The following is a 16,745-nucleotide window of genomic DNA, read 5'->3' as shown; positions in this document are numbered from 1 at the left end:
CGGAGGGAGGGGGCGGGGGACCGCTGAGAAGGGCGGGGGAGGAGGAGTCGGCGCGCTGTCCCGACACGTCCCACAGCCTTAGAGCTCTTGGACTACAACTCCCGGCATGCTTGGCCGCGGCCCTGCGCGGCCTGGATCTCCCAACCCTGCGCGGGTCCTGGACCGCACCCTCTTGGGTCACAGACAATGGAATGAAGCCGATTCCCACGGGCTTTCGTAAACTCAAAGACCTCTTGAAAGGGAAGTTGAATATTTCCGCAGCCTCATCTCTATGAAACAAAACTCTCTACGTCTCCAACCTACACATGCACCCCCCCTCCGCCCGAGGGACTACACCTCCCAGCATGCCGCACACAGCTTCCCATTCTCTCCTTCCGGACCCCTCTCAGACCCGGTACTACAGTTCCCAGGAGTGTGGTCCTTGCGAAATGCTGGGACATGCAGTTCTCAGTCCTTCCTCCATGTTAAGAAAAAAGAAGTGAAAGGGAGAAAAGGGGGAAGGACTATTTCAACCCACTGAGCTTGGGCCTAGATTGGCTACATCACCTGTAATTCTGTACTCTCCTCGCCATCTCCGTTGTCACTGTCTCGCCAGAACTAATGCAGCAGCTGCTTCACTGGCATCCCTGAAAATCAGGACGATTCTGCAACTTGAATCCTCGTGTAAAAGGCACATTTGTTTACATTTAATTACTTATAAGCATTTAATTTGCAAAGATGATCAAAATTTTTAGAAAGAAATGCCCACAGTTATTATAGGAGGTAGCTGAATGTGAGTTGAGGAGGATGTAGGTATTTATCAATAGGGGGCTGATTTAATAAACAGTGATCCATACATTCAACGTAATGCTAAACAGCCATATACAATGATGGTAAATATCTTTAGACATAAAAGGCTTTTCACAATTTCTTGTCAGAGGGGCAAATTGATTGCAAAAACAGCAAGATTAGACAGGTTCAATTTATTTGAAGTTCAAAGATATAAAAGCATAAGAATTTCAGGGAAGAGATTCTCCAAAATGTTTTCAGTGATTATCTTTGAAAAAGAATTGTTAGGTTTCAAGTTCGTCTTATCTTTATTCTGCCTGAATTGTTTAAGGAAGCACACACCGTTTTTAAAAACCTGAAGAGCTATTTCATACACACACACTCACACACACATATACACACACTCTCACACACACATACAATACACACACATACACACACACACATACACACACACACACACACACACACACACACACTCCAAATACAACAACCTCTTGTTTTCCCACCTAGAAACTTTCCTTGGGTCTTCGTTGCCTGAATGGTGTTTCAGGACTGTGTGTCTACCTTTCTATAAACTAAGTCAATCCCAGTATTAAAACAATGGTGGTTGTGTACTGTATTAGTTACTTCTCTAGTTGCTGAGACAAAATACCTGACAAGAGCAACTTGAAGGAAGGAAGGAAGGAAGGAAGGAAGGAAGGAAGGAAGGAAGGAAGGAAGGAAGGAAGAAGGGAGGGAGGGAGGGAGGGAGGGAGGGAGGGAGGGAGGGAGGGAGGAAGGAAGGAAGGGATCCTCGTGTAAAAGGCACATTTGTTTACATTTAATTACTTATAAGCATTTAATTTGCAAAGATGATCAAAATTTTTAGAAAGAAATGCCCACAGTTATTATAGGAGGTAGCTGAATGTGAGTTGAGGAAGGAAAAAAGGAAGGAAGGGCTTTTTGTGATTTGCAGTTTCATCTTAGGGAAGATAAGTGTCGTGTCCAAAAGAAACTCAGGACAAATGGCTATCTGTGGTGCCCGGCTATTAGCACCCAAAGAGCATGCTGGCCTCCATGCTCCCCTTCATGATCCCTGGGCTCCATAAGCACCAGTTACATGCTGGGAAGTGGTGGCTCACGCCTTTAATCCCCAGCCTGGTCTACAGAGTGAGTTCCAGGACAGCCAGGGCTACACAGAGAAACCCTGTCTGGAAAAAACAAAAAAAAAAAAAAAAACCAAACCAAAACAAAAGAATTGCAATTATAATTTATTCAAGAATATAAAGTTAGCAGGGAACTCTCAATTTCTCTTCTCAAATTATCTCTTTTTAGAGACTTTCTCTCTCTGCTCCGAAGTTTCGTATAGCCCAAGTTGGACTGGAACTGGCTATCTAGCCAAGGCTGGACTTGAAAGCCTGATCCTCTACTCTCCAGTACTGGAAATATAGGCAAGCACCATGTACCCAGCCTTCTAGTCATACTCAGTCTCAAAACCAAAGCCAGAGTTAGTGGTCCATGGCTTTAGTCCCAGCACCCTGGTCTACAGAGTGAGTTCCAGGACCCTGTTTTGTTCTGTTCTGTTCTGTTTTAAGCCAGGCAGGGCTAGAGAGATGGCTTAATAGTTAAAGGCACTACCTCGGCAAGCCTGATACCTAAGTTTAATTCCCAGAACCTATCACGTAAAAAGCCTGTGTGGAGGTGAGCACAGCCCTCATGCAGTAAGATGGGAGGCAAAGAGGGGAAATCACCCAGAAGCTAGAGAGACCTTGCCTCAGAAAGATGGATGGAGAGAATTGACTCCCCAGTCTTTGAAAGGGGGTGTGGTAATTTGGTTGGTTGGTTAGTTTTTTGGTTGTTTTTTTTGGAATGATGGACATCAAACCTCATAAATACTAATTCTACTGAGCTACAACTGCCCTAAGTTTTTAAATAGAATTATCTTCAAGATAGACCCTTTCCCATCATTCCAATTGTAAGGAAATCGTTTCATGTACTTTTAGGCTGGGAGAGATAGATTCTTTTCTCTAGTGCCAGGTTTTGTGGCATGCACCTATAACATTAGGACCCAGGAGGCTATGTCAGAAAAGTTGAGACTTCGTTGTCAGGCTATACTATATAGAGAAAGACATTATTTCTTTCTTTTTTTTTTTTTTGGTTTTTCGAGACAGGGTTTCTCTGTGTAGCCCTGGCTGTCCTGGAACTCACTCTGTAGACCAGGCTGGCCTCGAACTCAGAAATCCGCCTGCCTCTGCCTCCCAAGTGCTGGGATTAAAGGTGTGCGCCACCACAGCCCAGCGACATTATTTCAAAGAAGAAAATATAAAATAAAATAAGAGCCAGGAGTAGTGGCCCATGTGATGGTTCCAGCAGTGGGGAGGTGGAAACAAATGAGACAGAGTTCAGGGTCAGTTTCCATTACATAGCAAGTTTAAGGCCAGCCTGGACCCTGTGTCAAAAGAAAAACACAATCAAATTTTCTTTCTTTCTTTCTTTCTTTCTTTCTTTCTTTCTTTCTTTCTGTTTTTAACTTTTTTTTGCCTATGAGTGTTTTTGCCTGCTTATGTATATGCACCATGTGTGTGTCAGAAGAGGGTGTTAGATCCCCTGAAACTGGAGTTACAGGCATCTGTGAGGTACCAAGTATGTTCTGGAGGTTGAACCCAGGTCCTCTGGAGAGCCATCAATGTTCTTAATTACTGAGCCACCACTGCAGCCCGGACACTTTCTTTTCTCTATTTTATAAAACAAGTAAGGCAGAACATGGAAGCACCCCTTTAATCCTGGCATTCAAGAGACAGGCAAGCAGATACCTGTGTCTGAGGCCAGCCTGGTCTACAGAGCAGATTCCAAGACACAGCTACACAGAGAAACACTGCTTCAAAAAACAAAACACAGTAGGTAAGCGGATTCCTCATGCACCTCTTTTCTCTTTATTGGTTGTTACTGACTATTGTTTTAGCCATTATAGGTCTTTGTTAGTCATTATTTCTGTCAGGGCTACCTTTTTCTTTGTACAATTTTAGCCACTGTTGGATTTTATTTTGTGTTGATTATTTCCACTAACAGGAATTTCCCTAGGGGCCAGCTTTGCAGTGCTCAGTGTTATTGACAAAGACAGGATCGTTCACTCTGCTTTTCCATCCACAGTAAGTTGTACCACGTGCAGCTTCAGCTGCTGTCACTTTTGTTTTTATGTTGATTTTTTTCTACCATATGGAATTCATTCTACAGTCCCATGAAAACAAACTCAGAGTCAAGATGACCCTGCTCAAACACTAGCCTTTGGTGGTCACTATCTGATTAATTTGCACTTTGTAATGAATTTTTCCCACTAATCTGATGGGCTTTTTGCACTTACCTCTCAAAACATCTTTGGCATCGATGGTACCAGTGTGAGATTTGCTTATAACACAGCTCTGGGAGTGTACTGACCTATAGCTTGGTTGAAGGTTGTTTACCTATCATGCTCAAGGCCCTGAATTTGATCCCCAGTGCCAAAAAAGTCTCCAAGGTCAGGAATGGTAGCACCACTCACCTGGGAAAAAGAGTCAAGAAGACTAGGAGTCGAAAAGTCAACCTCAGCAACATGGGGGAGTTTGAGGCCCACCTGAACTGCATGGACCCTGTAATAATAATAATAATAATAATAATAATAATAATAATAATAATAATAGTAATTTACTCTGGAAACATAATAAAATGAACATTAAAGATTACATTAGAGGAACTGAACTGATCTTTATTAAAGAGTCAAGGGCTGTGTAGTGTCTAGAACATTTTTTGTTTTGTTTTTAAAAGCAGAGTCTTTCTGTATAGCCCTGGATGTTCTGGAACTCACTCTGTAGACCAGGTCAGCCTCATAAATCTATTTGTTTATTAAATTATTCAGCCTGTGCTTCCTCAGATATGCCTCTTTTCTTTTTTCTTTTTTCTTTTCTTCTTGGTTTTTCTCTGTGTAGCCTTGACTGTCCTATAACTCATTCTGTAGACCAGGCTGGCCTCGAACTCACAGAGATCTGCCTGCCTCTTCCTCCTGAGTTCTGGAATAAAAGGTATTAAAAATAAATTGTGTGTGTGTGAGAGAGAGAGAGAGAGAGAGAGAGAGAGAGAGAGAGAGAGAGAGAGAGAATATCTGCACATGAAGTGTGAGTACCTAGAGAGGCCAGAAGGAGGAGACTGTAACCCTGGAGCTAGGGTTACAGGTAACTGTGAACTACCTCTCACCTGTACTGAGAACTGAACTCTGGTCCTCTGAAAAAGCAGCAAATGCTCTTAATCACTAAGCCCTCTCTCCAATCTCTCACATACCTTCTTTATAGTAGAGGAAATTGAGACCCAAAGCAGTAAAGACATTGGCTGAGCTGCAACTAAAACTGCACCCAGTCTAATCCTCAGCTAGTGTAATCTGGCTGATTATAACTTCCAAAGTCATCTCATTTCATTCATGAACTTTTTCAATCATCTTTTTGGAGAGATAAACATGATTTTTTTTTAGGGTTTTAAAGAAGCTAACCAAGGGGGAAAAACATGATATAAAAAATTATCTGAAAGAGCTTCTTGAGACAAAAGCATGAAAATATTTTATGAATGATCCAACACTGGGCAATTGGAAAACTGCCGTTTATGTTGGAAGCTGTTACATGAACCTGCTGTGCCAGCTTGCCAGAGTGTTAAGAAGTAAATAACACACCACTGACATTCAACACGTGAGTAGCAAATACCCATTCTAATATTTCACTCCCAACAGTCAATGGTAAAGGAATAAAGCTGCATCCTTATCCATCCTTCAGGACTAATTAAGAGATCAGGAAGCCCATCCTCACCTGCTGCCTTAGGAATCTGCTCTGGGCTCCCACAGATGACTCACACCCTTCACCATTCACCTTCCTCCCTCAGTGACAAGGCCCAAGGGTAGCTGATTCATCTCTGTGACCCAGAGCTCCAGCTAACTCAGGGCTTCTTACAAGTTAGGACTTCAGTAAATGGTGGATGAATTAATGAATCAGTCACTCAATTAACACGACAAGTACATAGATTATATGTATAATCAATTCAAATGCAAAGAAAAGTATGTATTAAATGAAGTGAAAGGCAAAGGCAAAAGACAAGTGGAAGTTCAGGAAGTCATTGTAGCAAGGGACACTCCCACACAGTGATGGCCGCTTGGGGAAGAACCTTGACATACTGAGGTAAGTTCTTCCTCCGGCTACTTCCAAGCTACATAACCTTTGACTTTCATCAAGTTGCTTCCCGCCTACACCTGTTTTCTCGTCCACAAATGTGGTCAACCCAGCAAACCTGCCTCTTCCAAAACAGATGAAAGGTAACCAAGATAACAGATGCTGTGCGTGGAATGAGTTGCTGTCAGAGTAAGGATTGTCGCTGACAAGGCCAGACTTGGAAGAAGTGATTGGAGTTGAAATCCAACAGAATCTTTCATCTAAAGCTCCTCAAATAAACACACTTTAAACAAATAAAAAGTAGAAGGTGGGGTGCAGAGATGGCTCAGTGGTTAAGGGCACTGGCTGCTCTTGCAGAGGACCTGAATTTAGTTCCCAGCACTCACATAGCAGCTTACAATTGTCCCTAACTCCAGTTCCAAAGGATTCAGCAGCGCCCTCTTCTGGTCTCCCCTGAGCACCAGGCACACCCACACACAGAGCATATGTTCATACATGCAGGCAAAATACTCATATGCATGAAATAAAAATACTTTTTATTGAAAAACCAAAAAAAAAATTTAAAGAAAGAAAAAGGAGAAAGAAATAAACAAAGTAGGGCTGACAAGGTGGCTCGGCAGGAAAAGGCCGATGAGAAGTCTGCTGATGTGAATTTAATGTCCAGGAACTCACATGGTAGAAGGAGAAAACTGACTCCTGAAACTTGTCCTCTGACCAACAGACACACACACACACACACAGTGTATTCAAGTGGACACATGCACAAACATTCCAATCGCAACTGTTTGAATTGTATCCCTTCAAAAAAAATGTCCATGTCCACATCTTAACTAACCTTTATACTTAGGAATGTAACTTTATTTGGAAGAAGGCTCTACACAGATGGGATTAAGTAAGGATTTCTGAAATGAGATCATCCTGGATTTAGGCAATCTCTAAATCTAATGACTTCATAACAGAAAGTTCTGTGCTGGAGAGATGGCTCAGTGGTTAAGAGCACTGACTGCTCTTCCAGAGGTCCTGAGTTCAATTCCCAGCAACCACATGGTGGCTCATGACTATCTGTAATGGGATCTGATCCCCTCTTCTGGTGTGTCTGAAGACAGCAACAGAATGCTCTTATACATGAAATAAATAATTCTTAGAGAGGAAAGAGGGAGAGAAGGAGAGAGAGGGAGGTTTTTTCCATCTTAGACACATTTTCTACCTCTGGACTCAGTGCAAGCTCTGTGTGCTTGAGTTACATTGGGGATGACTTGATGAGCTATAACCCTAGCATCCAGAGGCTGAATAGGAAGGGGTGAAAAATCAAGGCCAGCCAGAGGAAGGGAGAGTAAGACATGGCGGCACATGCCTTTAATGACTCAGGAGGCAGATCTCTGTGCCAGACTGATTTACAAAGCAAGTTCTAGGTTAGCCAAAGGAACAGACTCAGAACATTGTCTCAGAAAAATAAAAAATAAATAAGTGGGAGTTTGGGGTGTGGGTGCTGAGAGACGGTTCAGTGGTTAAATGCAATATTTGTTTTTCCTGAGAACATGTGTTTAATTCTCTGCATCCATATGGTGACTCACAACTATCTATAACTCCAGGGATCAGACACCCTCTTCTGGCCTCCACAGGTATCAAACGAGTGGTACATAGACCTATGCAGCCAAAATACCCATGCACATAAAATTTAAAGTGATAAAAGAACATAAAACTGTTTTTAATTCCTCCAGATAAATTCAAAGAAGTCTGTTTTGGGAAATGTTCATTAGGTCCATTATTTAGAGAGAAAATCACCTTTAATTTTTAGTAATTTCTAAGTAAAATTTTAATTTCTTCAGTTCTGTCTATAGTCTGTCACAGAATTATAGCAGTCCCTGTGGCAGACACCCATAGAAAGATTAGATGCTTTTATATACACTAAAGTCAGTGCAGATCTAAAGTGATGTTCAGTGAAATGCCTTCCTTTATGGTTAGACATCTATTGGCTTGCACTATCCAAAACATTAACAAGAAGCATACCTCATAAAAGAGCTGTAGTGTGTATCCTTCTTTATTACAGAACATATCAAGGTCACATGGAGAAGGTTAGTGGGTCCTGGGAGCAAAAGGAAGGATGGCCCAGGACACACCAAGATGAAACACTCAGCACAAAGGAGTTCTATTTGCCTCAGAGGGACAAAAGGCAAGGAATAAAGGGACAGAGACAGGAGACAAAAGATTAGGGAGAAGAGGAAAGGAAGAAGGGATATGGAGAAGAGGGATTTGCCTGGAGGGACAAAGAACTGCCTCTGGGTAGAGAGGAGACAACAGCTGGCAATTATAAAGGGAAAGGGGAAGGCCCCTGTTGGGCATAAATTGGTTAATTTTGACAGACAAGTTAATCAAAGTAGACAAAAGGGAGCTTTGCTGAACTTCACTACTTTACTAGCTGGGCCTTGGTGATCTTCCTCAGGATTAGGAAGTGGCCAAATGAGGGAATGAACTTGGGGCTAGCTTTAGACATACAATCTAACAAGTTTTAGTGAGAGGAGGTATTGTGGGAAATATTTAAAAAGAGAGAATTCAGCAGGCTTCCTGCGCTACTGCCACTAACTCTCTACCCCAGTGTGGTCCCACTGCCTTTGTCCCTTGCTAGCCCCCTCAGTGGCCAGTTGTGCTATGCCCAGCACCAGCGGGCCACATGGCACCAGAGCTCTAAAATCTCTCCACCAAACTCACTAAGTTCCCTCTGGCAGGTCACTACCACGCCAACCCCGAGCTTCAAAACCCCCATGGCCTTTGTGGTGCACATCAGGCAAACCCATGCTTTGCTGCTGCACCTTTCTCTCTTGAACTCAGCCTAGTTGCCTGGAGAAGAAAAACACCGCACAAACTTAATACAGAAACAATGGTAACTCAATCTCTGGGTGCAACAAGTAGAATGCTAATCTTGTAAGCCATATTAAATCTAAATCCTTCAGTGTCAAATCCTGGCAGATTCAACAAAAACTGGGAGACCTAGTAGCTACATCTTGCCCTATGGCTATCCTGTCTGAACCGCCTCCAACCTCTCTCCTACTGCTCCTCTTCCTCCTAGCTCAGGAACTGCTGGTCTTTTTCTTTCTTCCTTTCTTTCTTTCTTTCTTTCTTTCTTTCTTTCTTTCTTTCTTTCTTTTTTAAATATTTCCCACAACAAGGAGTAGATTGGTAAAATGCAATAGCTGTCAGGGCCATGTTTGCCATGCTCATGCCTGCTAGAGCCCTTCAGTGTATATATGATCAGATATGTTACATGCACAAAGGAAAATGTCACTGCTGCAGTTAGCACACATGCATAAAATAGACTGGCTACAACAGTTGTGGTGACTCACCAGAGTTCAGGAGGCTGCGTCAGGAGAACTGTGGGTCTGCTGGTTTGGCAGGATAGCACAGAAGGTCTACAGCTGAATGAGACCGCCGATACACTTTTCTCACTTGCATAACACTTTCTGGCTCTGTGACTGCTATTAAACCATTTAAAACGTTTAAATACAGTTTACAAATAAGTGGTGTAACGAAGGGAGGGGGATCTCACTAGCCCAAACTGGCCTCCAACTTGAAACCTCCCGGGCATGTGCTGCCAAATTTGCCAGTTTAAAATGAATACTTTTATGGGATGGCAGTGTCCCACACCTTTGATCCCACAACTCAGAAATCAGAGGCAGGCAGATCTCTGAGTTTAAGGTCAGCCCGGTCATCAGAGTGAGGTCCGGGACAGTCTATCTCAAAATAAACAAATGAACAAATAAAAAATGTAGTTTTCAGTAGGACATAGTGACACATGCCTTTAAGGCAAAATCAGGTAGATCTCTGTTCAAGGCCACCCTGGCCTACATAGCAAGTTTGAAGACAGACAGGAATACAGTGAGACATGTTGCAACAAACAAATGTATACGTTTGTCAATGTTTTTTTTTTTTTTTTTTTTCAGGGAGTGGGGAATATCATTTATCCTAGGCTGGCCTCAGATCCTCTATATAGTCAAGCATGACCTCAAACTTTAGATATGGGCTGCCATGTGGGTGCTAGGAATTGAACCTAAGTCATCTGGAAGAGCAGGCAGTGCTTTTAACCACTGAGTGATCTCCCCAGCCCCCAGATAACCACTTTTGAGAATAAATTTTCTCCTTAGGTTTTAGGATCAAATTTAGGTAGTTAGGCTTGGCAGCAACTGCCTTTACTTGCTGAACCATCTTACCTGCCATATATATGTGTGTGTGTGTGTGTGTGTGTACATATATATGTGTAATTAGTTTTATTTTTTTATGTATATGTATACGTGTATTTGGGTATGTATGTATGTCAGTTATGTGCTGGAAGAACTACAAATGCCCCTATACACCTGAGCTATGCCCCCCCAGTCTGGCCCAAAATCTGATTAGTGTTTATTAGCAAATCAAATGATATATGATTGTCTGTGTATGGCCGTAATTTCATGTTGAGAAGTACAGACAGTATTTGGGGTACCTGCAATAACTGCAGTGTGCAGTTGAAGACATCAGAACTGTGATGTGCTCTGAAAACATCAGAAACTTTTGAGGTGACAGAGCCACAGGTACCACATACAACTCACTTTCTCATGCTCTGTGACCTGCACTCAAAATGGAAGCAGATGCTAAGTGTCTGTGTGGGCCAGGAAATATAAAACTGCTTCACTCCAGTTTGTGATCATAGGTAGAGAACCAGATCTCATCTTATACAGACTCTCGAGAAGGCTCGAGGGTCTCTGACAAGAGTATGTGAAGGAAAAGACAGAGGCCAGGAACTTGTCTATGACCATCACTTAAAAACATGTATTTATTTATTTATTTATTTAGGAGGGAGCAAGGCACATGTGGAAGTCAGAGGACAACTTGCAAACTCACAGGAGTTGGTTCTCTCCCTCCACCATGTGAGTTCCGAAGATCAAACTCAGCTCATCAGATTCAGCAGAAGATGCTTTAACCCACTGAGCCATCTCACTGATCATTGTTTGCTTGTTTTCATTCATTCATTCATTCATTCATTCTCCTCTCTGTGTCCTTCCTTTCTTCTTTCCTTCTTTTCTTTCCTTATTTGTAAACAAAATATCTACCAGGAGGGTAGATAGGAGGCCCTCAGAGAGAACAGGATTTAGTGCAGTGTGGGCAAGATCCAGGGAAAAACAAGTTGTCTCTGACTGGAGCAAACAAGATGCCTCTCAGAAAACCCACCCTAGTAAGCTCACCATACAGTGAAAGCAGCACTGAAACAGGACAGCTTCCAAGACAGAATGTCTGAAGCCTGAACTCTCACTAAGGCTGAGGCTCTGTGCAAATACCACAGCTTACTGTATATGCTGTTTCTGTATGCTGTTACGTGGTCAAAGAACCCTGATAGATAGGCAAGTTCTGAGAAAACAAAGACAACTGCATCCTCACAAGTCAGCTCTGAACATTCCTAATGGTTCTCCAGAGCATTTCATCTTTAGATTTAGTTAGTTAGCTGGTTAGTTAGTTGGTTAGTTGGTTGGTATGTGTATGACATGCTGTGCTTTCAACAGGGAGACATAATGTGACATTGTCTTTCTTTCGAAGATGCTGTTGTTATCCACTGATGATTCCTTCCATCTAGAACTTAGTAAATATTTCAATGGTGATATTCTGGTTCTAACACATTGGTGGTTGGAAGTTTTTTGCAATGTGACAAATAAAATAAAGCTAATATACACATTTATGTGTAGGGTCTCTCTGTGTAGCCTTAGGTGTCCTGGAGCTGGCTCTGTAGACCAGGCTGGCCTTGAATTTATAGATATCCACCTACCTCTGCCTCTTGAGTGTTGGTATTAATGCCCAGCTTCGGTTTTATCTGCTCCAATATCTGTATAATTTGGTTTAAATGGTTGCTCTTTCTCCATATGTCCTTAATTTTATTTGTGTGTCCATACAATGTTTGTGTAATGTATGACTATAGGTATACATGTGCCCCAGCACAAAGTCAAATGACAGCCTTAGGTGTTGGTCCCTATCTTCCACCTTGCTTAAGATGGGTCACTTTGTAGTTTTCTGCTGTATATGCCAAACTAGCTAGCCCAGGAATGTCCAGGGATTCTTCTATGTCTGCTTCCATCTTCTTCCCACGAGAGTACTAGAATTACTATGGCTCACACTATGTGTCTGGCATTTATGTGGGTTCTGAGGGTTCAAACTCCCATCCTCATGCTTACTGTACAGTGGTTTTTACCCATTAAGCCATCTTTCCACAGTCTTTTATTTTTAGAAAGTCTGTAGGTGGGGGCTGGAGAGATGGCTCAGTGGTTAAGAGCACTGACTGCCCTTCCAGAGGTCCTGAGTTCAGTTCCCGGCAACCACATGGTGGCTCACAACCATCTGTCATGAGAACTGATGCCCTCTTCTGGTGTGTCAGCTACAGTGTACTCATATAAGTAAAATAAATAAATCTTTAAAAAGAAAGAAAGAAAAAATGTCTGTAGGTAATTATCCTTTGTCAGTCAATCCAGATTCCAAAGGGTCTAAGAAATCTGTGCTTAGGCCAGGTGGTGGTACAAGCCTTTAGTTCCAGTACTTGGGAGGCAGAGGCAGGCAGATTTCTGTGAGTTCTAGGCCAGCCTGATCTACAGAGTGATTTCTAGAACAGCCTAGGTTACACAGAGAAACACTGTCTTAAACATGCAAACAACCCTCTTCCCCTCCCCGCCCCCCCCCCAAAAAAAAAAAAAAAGAAAGAAAGAAGATGGAAGGAAGAGAGAGAGTGGGAAGGAGAGAGGCAAAAAATAAATAAATAAATAAATAAATCCACGCTCTTAGACCAAATTTGTCCAGCTCTGAGGTTTTCTCCTAAACTTGAAATGTATCTGTCCTTACCTGGATGAATTAAGAAAACTGTAATATGTCTGCCTTTTACCCAAGTTAGTCTGAGATGCTATTTTCTGTAAAGGCCAGGAAACAACATCCCAGCCGAGAACGGCAGAACTAGGGAGGTCTGGGGCTTTCATGTGTATGACTTGCATTCTAAGCATGAAGAGGGGCAGCAACATGGCAGAGCAGAATACGTTGCACTCACTGAAGACGGGTATTCTTTGCCTCATATGACCCTCAGCTGTTTTGAGTCACCCCAACGTAAAAGGAACTCAACTAAGGTGAACAAAGTGGAACACCATGTAAGACACACTTATGCTCCCAGCTTGTGAGAAGTGGGGGATCGGAAGTTCAAGGCCAGCCTGAGCTAGCTGAGACCTTGAATCAAAACAACAAAAATGGGTATTGTGTCATTTCCTGTCCTAAGTTTGTGACATATGACTGATGCTCAGCACATAACAGGAAACAATGAGACTGACAGCTAAACTGTATGTGCTGAAATTACTTACCGACTCAAAATCGATGGAAAAATTAAACAACTCTTGTCAAGTTGTAGGTCTGTGGTCTGGAAAGATGGCTCAGAGCACTGAGTGATCTTCCAGAGGTCTTGAGTTCAATTCCCAGCAACCACAAGGTGGCTCATAACTATCTATAATGGGATCTTGTGCCCCTTCTGGTCTGCAAGTATACATGCAGACAGAACTCTATACATAACAATAAAATCTTTTTTAAAATGTAGATCTGTAAACATTGTCCCAAGAAAGTGACTTCTTTTTTTTTTTTTTTAAAGATGTATTTATTTTATTTTATGTATGTGAGTATACTGTCACTCTAGATACACCAGAAGAGGGCATTGGATCCCATTACAGATGGTTGTGAGCCACCGTGAGGTTGCTGGGAATTGAACTCAGGACCTTTGGAAGAGCAGCTAGTGCTCTTAACCAGTGGGCCATCTTTCCAGCCCAGAAAGTGACTTCTAAGAAAAGAAAATTGCAACAAAAGGTAAATCAAGATGATAGTGCTCTGGGAGACATAAGACACTAGGGGACAGTTGTCAAGCTGGGACTGATCCTATACCGGCAGACAACCCAGCACTTGGAAGGCTGAGTCAGGAGGATCATGAGTCTGAGGGCAGCCTGGGCTACATCATTATGTCAAAAAGAAGAAAGGGTCAGGGATGTCTCTCAGTTGACAGAATGATTTATAGCATGCTCACTGTCCTAGGTTCAATCTCCAATAAGGCATAAATGAGGTATAGTTATACAAACCTGTAATCCCAGCATTCCTGAGGTGACAACAGGAGGAATTAAGCCATCCTCAGCCACATAGTTGTTTGAGACTAGCCTGAGCTACATGAGACCCTGGAAAAAGGGAAAGAGGGAAAGAGGGAAGGAGGAAAGGAGGGAAGGAGGGAAGGAAGGAAGGAGGGAGAGAATTATTATCATCAAACCACTGTCATTACTATTATCTTTCATCGATACATGATTTCACTGTGTGCCTATTTGTGCTCATCTTAATTATGGCTTAGCAAATATCCCCTGCACCTCCCTCTACTAAGAAGGGAGTGGAGCCCATTAAAATTGGGCTGGGCTATACGGCTTATTTTGGCCTGTGGAATGTTCCTAGACTTTACAAGAGTGGTGGCCTTAAATGGGCTTGTGCTGTTTGACTTGGCTCTCGTACCTCAGGGAGCTGCCATGGAAAGAATATGCCCTCTGGGGACTGGGATCCAAGTTGGATGAGTACACGTAGAGCAGATCCACATCCAGTCCCAGCCTGAAGTTAACTGAGCCAGCCCACACAGGAGGCCGAGCCACATGCCAAGCACAGCCCCCGGGCTGCACACAGCAAGCAGCCTGTAGGCCAGGAGAGCAAGCGAAATACTGAGTTTGCAGGCAATGCAGAACACCAACTAAAACAGGAAGCAACAGCACTCTAATGAAAGATGGATATATTTAATAAGCACACAGGGCTCCAGGCCAGTGATGAGGTTTTCAGACGAGGCATTGAGCACACGCTCATCATATTCTTTACACACACCTGCTGTGTGTGCTATCATCTATTAACTTCATCACAACATAAAAACAAACAAACAAAATGAAGGTGTGTAAGCAAGATGACTCAGCAGGGGAAGGCACCTGGTATCAAGCCTGACGACCTGAGTTCAACCTCCAGGACCAGCATGGTAGAAGGAGAAACCAACTCCCACAAATCATCATCTGTCCTCCACACCCATGCTGTGACATGTGCATGTGTGCCTGTAAACACACACATGTGCATACACACACACACACACACACACACACACACACACACACACACGGGAACACACACACACAGGAGCACACACACAAGAAAGAAAAAGAAAGGGAAACAGACAGACAGACAGAAAGACAGGAGTGATGGAGGGAAGTGTTTGAGACCATAGTCTGCAACCACCTTTTGTGTGCTAAACAGAAGGTGGGTTTCAAAGGCTAGGGGCAGACTTTAAGGCCTGGAGCAACCTGGAAAGGTTGGAGCCGTGGAACACAGAGGCAGAGGAAACTGGTAAGGCTGATGCACATGGCTGCGTCTAAGTAGTAGACTATAAAATATGAGATTCTATTTTCTTCCCTTTTTTGAGATACGGTTGTGTCTAGCCTAGGCTAACCTTGAACTTGCTATGTAGCTGCAACCTGAACTTCAGCTCATCCGGCAGCCACTTCTGAGTGCTAGAGTCCCAAATGTGTACCCAGGGCTTGGTACGATGTGCTAAGCAAGCAATCTACCAGCTGGGCTTCCTCCCCGGCCTCTTTATTTTCCTCTTCATCCCTTTCTGGGTTTCCCAAATACCCCATAATAAACATGTGTGAGTTTGTAAATCAGAGACCATATGAAAAAATATTATATGTTAATATTATAATATATATTATAATATATAAGTAACAGGCAGCCTGTTACTTCTCAGTGGGCACTCTCTTCTCTGTTGACAGCAATGAATCACCATTGGTTGAAGTCTGACCTGGTATAGGTCTCCTTCCCCTGTGTGTGTGTGTGTGTATGTGTGTATGTGTGTATGTATATATGTATATATATGTGTGTGTAAGTATATATGTGTATGTATGTATATATGTATGTGTATATGTGTATATATGTTGTATATGTATATGTGATGTATATGATGTATATGTGATGTATATATATGTATGTATGCATACATGCATATATGTATGTGTGTATATGTATATATACATATATACATATACATACATACATACATACACACACATATATATATGACTCAGGTTGTCAGGTTTGATACATACACACACACCCATGATGGTTTGAATGAAATGGCCCCTTAGGCTCATATATTTAAGTGCTTGGTCTCCAGTTAGTGCAACTGTTTGGAAAGAATTAGGAGGTAGTGTTGGAGAAGGTGTGTCATGGGGGTGGACTTTGAGATTTTGAAACCCCAAGCAATCCCCAGTTAGCTTACTCTACCTTGTGCTTGTGATTTAGATGTGAGTTCTCAGCTACTGCTCCAGTACCATGTCTGTCTGCCTGCTGCCATGCTCCCACCATGATGGCCATGGACTCTAACCCTCTGGAACTGTGAGCACCAAATTAAACAATTTCTTTTATAAGTTGCCTTGGTCATGGTATTTTATCACAGTGATAGAAAAGTAACTAAGATACCCCCTGGCCATAAAATAAAGATCAAGTGTGATGGGGGAAGGGGTTAGTGAAGAGGCAGAATTTTAAGAGATACATCCTTACCTAAGACAAATAGGACAAAAGAGACAAGAAAGGAAGTTTCCTAGACACTTCCTCCCCGTTTTCATAACATTACAACATCTGGTGATGACAGAATCTATGGCAGCTGTCTGGCAACCTTAGGGTGGATGTAGCTCAAGGGAGAGCTAGGAAGGCCCTGAGTGACAAGCCCAGCCCCTGAGTCAGTTCGTGCACTGTTCTGATGGGTGGAGT

General features: G+C 42.7%; 1 long non-coding RNA gene across 2 annotated transcripts; it reads right to left on the bottom strand.

Moving 5' to 3' along the window:
* Positions 1–489: 489 nt before the first annotated feature.
* LOC143443213 (uncharacterized) lies at positions 490–9,408 on the bottom strand. 2 transcript variants are annotated; one of them, XR_013111978.1, is made up of 4 exons: positions 9,275–9,408; positions 4,289–4,376; positions 3,564–3,625; positions 490–626 (listed from the first exon to the last, which is right to left on the bottom strand). It is a non-coding gene; the product is annotated as an uncharacterized LOC143443213 (long non-coding RNA). The 2 variants fall into 2 exon arrangements; XR_013111979.1 differs by lacking the exon at positions 3,564–3,625 and having other exon boundaries at positions 496–626.
* Positions 9,409–16,745: the final 7,337 nt, after the last annotated feature.

The sequence above is a fragment of the Arvicanthis niloticus genome, chromosome 1 (genome assembly GCF_011762505.2).
Source record: "Arvicanthis niloticus isolate mArvNil1 chromosome 1, mArvNil1.pat.X, whole genome shotgun sequence".
Taxonomy (NCBI): Eukaryota; Metazoa; Chordata; class Mammalia; order Rodentia; family Muridae; genus Arvicanthis; species Arvicanthis niloticus.
The sequence above is the reverse complement of the archived record's forward strand: the minus strand, read 5'-3'. Positions and strand labels throughout refer to the sequence as shown.